At 51.5% G+C, this 7,408-nt stretch overlaps 1 pseudogene; it reads right to left on the bottom strand.

Annotated features, from left to right (window-relative positions):
- Window positions 1-3,007: 3,007 nt before the first annotated feature.
- On the bottom strand, window positions 3,008-3,859 carry LOC132319567 (feather keratin Cos1-1/Cos1-3/Cos2-1-like; annotated as a pseudogene).
- Window positions 3,860-7,408: the final 3,549 nt, after the last annotated feature.

Consider the following 7,408-nt stretch of genomic DNA (forward strand, 5'->3'; position numbering starts at 1 on the left):
CCTCTCTAGATGATAGGCCAGGTTGGCAGATCGGTGCCTCTGTCCCCTGCAGCAGAGAGTCACGCACAAGGATCACTCACTGCTTCTTCCTGGTGGCCGTGCGTGGTTTAGGGTCAGGTGGGCCACATCCTTTGCTTCAAGGCATATCTGGTTCCTCTTTAACTTTGAGGGCAGTGAACCTGTTTTGGAGTAGTAAGCCCTTAGGTGGGGCAGGAGCCTTCCGCTTGGTGCCAGTAGTCACCAGCTTCCATCCTGGGGTTGTCCCCTGGGAATCTGCTTTGGAGGGCTTGGGAATCCACGAGTGGTGTTCAGTTTTGAAGAACAACCTTCTAAAAGCACAGGGGCAGGCATTCCATTGTGTCTCAAGTTCAGCAAGTGGGGCAGATGACCAGTGCGGCTGAACAGGAAACTCCTCTTGGAACTCAAGAGGAAAAAGAAATTGTACGGTCTCTGGAAGGAAGGTCAGGCTTCGCAGGAAGATTACAGAGCTGTCGTTTGCATATGCAGGGAGATGACAGGAAAGGCCAAAGCTCAATTAGAGTTGAAATCAGCCAGTATTGTGTCAGACAACAAGAAAGGCTTTTTGAAGAGTGTTAATAGCAAGAGGAGGTCTAAAGAAAACATTGGACTGATACTTGACGAAGATGGTCACCTAACTAACAGGGATGGAGAAATAGCGGAGGCATTCAGTGCTTTTTTTGCCTCATTCTTTAATAATACTGGCAGACCTTGGGCTGCCCAGTATCAGTTGTATCAGCTGAATGTTCATAAGTCCATCGGGCCAGATGGGGTTCATGCCCGAGTACTGCATCAGCTGGCGGATGTTACAGCAGGACCCCTCTCGATCATCTGCCAAAGGTCTATGGAGTCTGGGAGGTCCCTGCTGACTGGAAGCTAGCCAGCGTTATTCCAGTTTACAAGAAGGGCATGAGGGAAGACCCAGGTAGCTACAGACCAGTTAGTCTCACCTCAGTTCCTGCAAAAATTATGGAGAAGATCATACTGGGTGCTACGGAAAGGCGTTTAAAGAATAATGCAATCGTCAGGCACAGACAACATGAGCTCAGAAAGGGAAAGTGCCGTTGAACTAATTTGATAGCCTTCTATGATAAGGTCACCCACCTAGTGGATGAAGGGAAGGTGGTGGATGTAGGTTTTCTGGATTTTAGTGAGGCTTTTGATAGTGTCCCTCACAGCATTCTTCTGGACAAGTTGTCCAACTGTTGGATGAGCAGGTACAACCTCATTGCTCTCTACAGCTTCCTGAGGAGGGGAAGCGGAGTGGGAGGTGCCGATCACTACTCCCTGGTATCCAGTGACCGGACACATGGGAATGGTTCAAAGCTGCATCATGGGAGGTTCAAATTTGACATTGGGAAGCACTTCTTTACCAAGAGAGTGGTCAAACGCTGGAACAGGCTTCCTAGAGAGGTGGTCATTGTCCCATGGCTGTCAGTGTTTAAGAGGCATTTGGACAAAGCCCTTAATAACATGCTTTAACTTTTGGTCAGCCCTGAAGTGGTCAGGCAATTGGGCTAGATGACCATTGTAGGTCCCTTGCAACTGAAATATTCTTTCCTCTTCCTTCCCTTCCCCTTGCCCACACGTTGCACTTACCTTAATGTTATGGGGAGACACTGCCAGGTTCTCCACTGCATTTGGGGTCTGGGGCTCATCAAGCTGCTGTGTCTCAGGGAAAATCCTACCTCCCTTTCACCTGCTCTGATGCTGTGCAGCTGGCTCACTTGCAACTGCTTGCTGACTGACAAATGCCAGCTGCTTGCTGTCTGTTATGCCTGAGAATATTCTGTGGTGTTACAATTGCTGGCAACCGCTGTATCAGGAAGTGCTCTGGAAATACCCGTTTAGCAAATTTGTGGAGGACTTAAGTTTTGCTCTTCTGCTTGGCTTTTGGTAAAGCAGAGGTGGACTATGTGAAAAAAATGTACCTGGTGCCTGCAAATCATCTGGAGCGGGTACAGATGCTGTGCTGAAGGGTGATAGGGCTGCATGGGGAAAGGGTCCCTGCTGCCTATGCCCAGGCATGCAGACCATGGCCCCGAAAGCGGGTGATGGAGGGGAGGGGCAGGTGGAGTAGGGACTGTGGGCCATGCCCAAGGCTATTTACCCATTCTCAAATCCAGCCATCCTTTGGCAACATACTGTCACGTATTCTCACATCATATTCACAGCTCCAGCCAAAGCAAGAGCACCACTCTTCCCCAAGGGCTTGTGGGACTGCTGACCTCCCTGGGGCCTCCCACATGCTCACAGTTCCTCTCTGGAAGACAGCATTTGTCAGGATTCCTGTTCATATGATGTGCTCTGGGGCCAGGGGGCTATTTCTGAGCAGAGACGCAGCAAGGCAAGGACTGATGGCCATGGGCGGTAGAGTAACTGGGGATGTCTTCCTCAGCTTCAAGAGGCAGTCCCTGAAAGAGGACTTGCTGCAGTTTGTCCCACCCTCCAATGCCTCTAGGAGTGATGAAGGGTCCTCCTGTGCCCCCAACTAATGCCCTTCCAAAGCAAGGTCTTTCTCCCTCAGCAGTCAGTGTGCAGATGGAAAGACCACCTAAGGGACACAGGCAGGGTTGCAGCAATATTTTAATGAGTCGAAAGAGGGAAATGAAGTCACCAAAAGTGAAGGTCTCCAGTGCAGCAGGAGGAGGAGCAGCCAAGACTCTGTTCCCCTTTTCCTGTTGACCTGCCTCACAGAAGGAGACAGGCTAGCAGGTGACTCCAGGCTTGTTTCTGGGGTCCTCACAGCAAGCTCTGAGGGGAGCACAAGAATACAAAGAAAAGAGAGAAAAAGGGTGATTGGAAGACAGAAACGTTAGACATTGGCCATGTTTTCAGAAGGCCCAGGCTGGCCCCTTCCAGTCTGCCCTTGCAGGACAAGCCAGAGATGGTCAGCTGCTCCTAAAACAATGGCACAGAGTTTGATCCTGTGTCAAGCAGCATTTTCTGAGTTCCTGGGGGTCCTTATCTGAGGCCGCTGCCAGCATCTTTAGCAGGGGGGGCACCTCCTGCCGCAGTAGCGGCTAGTGATGCAGGAGAGGTCACAGCAGCCAGAGGTGATGGGCACTCCATCACAGCTGAGGATGCTGCCAACAGCAGCGGAGGTGGAGGATCCCACAACGGTGTTCTGCGGGAAGGAGCTGAGGATGGGACCAGGCAGGGTCACCACCACGGGAGAGGGCTGGATGACGACGGTGGAGTTCTGGCACTGCCTGACACAGGGCTCATTGCAGCTGTTGGCCAGTGGGGTTGGGCCGCAGGGCTGGCAGGGCTGGCAGGGCTGGCACTGGTCGTAGCAGGACATGTCTTGGGGCCTGAGGTGCACCTGGGAGAGAGGGCAGGGAGGGAGGAAAACATGGACATGCATGAGGAGCAGCCTATCACCACACCATGAGGGAACCAAAGAACGTGCAGGCTGGGAGGTGGAGGCTGTGCAGAGACGTATGAGGGCTTCTTGGCCTTGTCATACCAGGGCCCCAAAAGGTCTACTAGCTCCTATGCAGCTACTGCCTAGCCCCTGAGTCCAGAAGCCACCTCAGTACAGTCCCAGCTTCCTTCCATGTCTAACCTTCTCCCCACTTCCCTCTCCCATGACAAGCAGCCCCAAGATCTGGCATAGAACAAACCTGGAATCAGCTGAGAGGTCCACTGAAGTGAGACCTCCTTTTAGAGACAGCACAGAAGGAGACGGGGCTTCAGACTCACCTGACTCCCAAGGAGAAGGAGGCAAGAGAAGTGGATGAGAGAGCAAGGAGCTGGGCTGGCTTTTATCATGGCCCTTTACTGCCCCAGGCTGCCAGAGGCATTCCTTGTGGAGGTGATTATTTTCTGACAAGCTCATCTTGAATGCAAAACATCCCAGCTAATGCTATGGGCTGTGTTTTGGCTTCCTGAATTGCCGTCTTCTCATTTCCTGCTTTATGCCAGGCACATTCCCTGCTGAAGGCAGCTTTTCCATGACAGGATGAGAGGCCCAAGCATTTCTGGAGCAAAACATGTCAGCGTGGGCACAGGTCTTGTCTCACATGCTGGAGGAGTCGAGTAAAGGACATTCAAGATAGACTAAGTATCTGGCGTAGATGACTCACATACACACACACACACACAAAAATCTAGACCTCTAGTCACCTAGAGTTAATTGAGAAGCCTCAAGACACCGAAAGAGAGTCTGTCTGCACTGTCCAGGGACACTGCACAGGTGTTGGACTTGACGGAGTTATCTTCTGCTTGTCCTTTGTCCAAGGGTTCAGCATGGCTGAGGGAAGACTTATCTGCGCTCGGAGAGAGTGGGAGATGCAGCTGATGACATGCCCAGCTTGAGCCCATTCACCCCCACAAAAGCCTTTTCCCTGCTCTCTGTCCATCCCTGAGTACCGTGGACATGGATATGGGCCTTAGCCATGGGATAGAGGTGTTGGTAGGCTCTGGTAGCACAGCCTGTGGGTTCACTTCTGATCACATGATGAAGGAAGCCATGCACACGTGACCAGGTATGCAGGCCCTGCGGTGAGCTTATGCTAGCTGGGGAGTTCAGAGGCCACCATTGGTCATTTGCAGGGTTGTGTCTCCAGAAAGATGATTCGTCCGATTTGCCGTGCACGTCTGCTTTAGGATGGGCTAAGTCCCATGTGTGAGCTGATGTCCCTTCACTGACTGTGGGAGGAGCCTGTAGAGTCTGTCAGAGCGGATCCAGAGGAAGGCCAGGAAAATGCTCAGAGGGCTGGAACACCTCTCCTATGAAGAAAGGCTGAGAGAGGTGGGGTTGTTCAGCCTGGAGAGGAGAAGGCTCTGAGGAGGCCTTCTTGAGGCCTTTCAGTACTTCAAGGGGGCTTATAAGAAAGGCAGAGAAAGATGTTTTACCAGGGCCTGTAGTGGCAGGACAAGGGGCAAGATTTAGGGAGGACATATGGAAGAATTTTTTTCCGACGAGGGTGGTGAGACACTGGAAGAGGTTGCCCATAGACATTGTGGATACCCCATCATGGGAAGTGTTCAAGGTCAGGTTAGATGGGGCTTTGAGAAACCTGATCTGGTTGTGAGAGATGTCCCTGCCCACAGCAGGGGGATTAGACTAGATGGTCTTTCAAGGACCCTTCCAACCCAAACAATTCTATGTGATTCTATGATTCTACGATTATGTGTATTTTGCTGAGAACAAAGATGGCTCTGTGAGGTCCATCCCTCCAGCACAGTGAGTTTGGGCTGAAAGAACCTCTACACAAGGATGTCTTTGGAATCTGAGTTGGTCCCACAGGGCTGGAAGGACCTATCTGCTGAAGGGATCTTGATCCATTTCACTCACAACCCCTTAATTACCTATATTTACTAAGACTGAGATGCAAAGCATGGCATGGAAGTCAGAAGAGAATCCCTCTCCTTCGAGAGCTCATTTGGGCAGTGTGCATGGGAGGAGGGGGGTGCGGCAGCACTGGCAGCTTTGGCTTCTGTCCCCAGCGTGCCCTCTTGGAAGAGTGAGGACTGCTGCTCAGGAGTGGAAGGTGTTTGTCAAGGGGAGGCAAGAGTGTCTTAACTGGAGGAGGAGTTTAAAGCAGGGAGGGAGGGGGAGGTCTACCATAGGCTGAAGAGGAGGTTTGGCACAAGGGGTAGAAGAGGTATGCCTGGGGGACAGCATGGCAGGGGAGGCTCTCACACTTCCCCCATGGCACAGGTGGTGGTGTAGTTACAAGTGTGCTATGCACCTTCTGCTCAAGAACAGGAAGCAGATGCCGCCTTCTTCAGGCAGGTGGGGAAAGCCTCACAGTCACAGGCCCTGGTACTCGTGGGTGACTTTGACCACCACAGTGTCTGCTGCAGGACCAAAATGGCTGGGCACAAGCAAATCAGGACATGCCTGGGGCATATGGAAGACAAATTTTTGATGCAGGCAATCCATGAACAGACTAGGAGAGAGGCTCTCTTGGACCTGCTACACACAGATGAGGAGGAACTATTGGATGATGTAAAGTTCAGGGGCAGCCTTGCCTGCCGTGACCAGGAGACTGCAGAGCTTAAGATCCTCAGAGGACTGACCAAGACAAACAGGATGACTACTGCCCCGGACTTCAGAAGAGCAGATCTTAGTCTCTTCAGGGACCTACCTGCTTGGCAAGATGCCATGGGAAAATGCCCTGGAGTGCAGAGAGTCCCAGGAGAGCACAAAGATGGTCTTCTGCAATGTGAAGAAAATAGCACAGGTGGAGTGGAAACTAGCAAGGGAGGTGAAGGGAATCAAGAAAGGTATCTGTGAGCCTATTAGCAGCAAAAGGAGAAGAAGAAGAACCAAGGAGCTCTTACTACTATTTGGACAGGCACAAGTTTATGGGATCACTTGGGATGCATCCAAGAGTGTTCAAGGAGCTGACTAGACAGCCTCTATTCAGTCTCTGGAAGGAAGACAGAGCAAATACTCTCAAAAGCCTTTCCTAAACTCAGGAAAGGCAAGAAGGGGATTGGGAGCAGCTCACCTGGGCTTACTGAGGGCAAATCATGCCTCACCAACCTCATTGCTCTCTATGAGGAGGTGACTGGCTCTGTGGGGAAGGGGAGGGGCACTGGCTGTGATGTACCTTGACTTTAGCAAGGTCTTTGGCGTACCTTTATGGGTGCACACACATGCACAACCATACGCACACAGAGATATGCACACTCACAGATATATGTGCTGGGGGGGAATTTTTATTGTACCCCTTGAGGCAAATTAAACACATGCTTTTCCTTAGATACAACAAGGAACCCAAACACTAAATGATCAATGTATGGGACAGAGTCCTACCACCATAAGCAGTTCTACAGGAAGTCTGGAAGATGTGTCAGGAGCTGATTCCTTATATACACTGGCACCAGCACCAGTCCTGTGAGCAGCTGCATGGGGCACCTCAGCCTGGCATTAAGTCTATCCCCCAGCACCAGCTCTGCTGCCCAAAGGTGGCCACTGAGCATTCACATTGCAGGATTGCTGCAAGACAATGCTGCAGCTCTTTCTTATCTCCTCACCAAGGGAAACTGCACTCCCTTACAGGGAGTCCTTCTGTCTCTGGCATCCCTACTGCCAGCCACTTTAACCCCTTCTGCATTTGGGCCTTCTTGCCCTCTGTGGCACATCATTCCTTGGTCACAAATGACCACTGCAGAGCAGTTCCAATTTGAATTTCCCCTTCAGTGCACACACAGAGTCACACACACACGGGCACAACCACACACGTGAGCTTACACGCACCCAAAGAGCAACTCATACGTGTGCACTTGTAAAGAGGTGTGTGCACACACATTTCCAAAGGAGCCCATGTGCGTACCAACATGCTCAGCCACCCCCCATACCAACATGTACGCACAGTTATTCGGACCTGCTTACACATATGCATGCTCCTGCACACATGCATTTGCATACTGA

The sequence above is a fragment of the Gavia stellata genome, chromosome 28, assembly GCF_030936135.1.
Source record: "Gavia stellata isolate bGavSte3 chromosome 28, bGavSte3.hap2, whole genome shotgun sequence".
Classification (NCBI taxonomy): domain Eukaryota; kingdom Metazoa; phylum Chordata; class Aves; order Gaviiformes; family Gaviidae; genus Gavia; species Gavia stellata.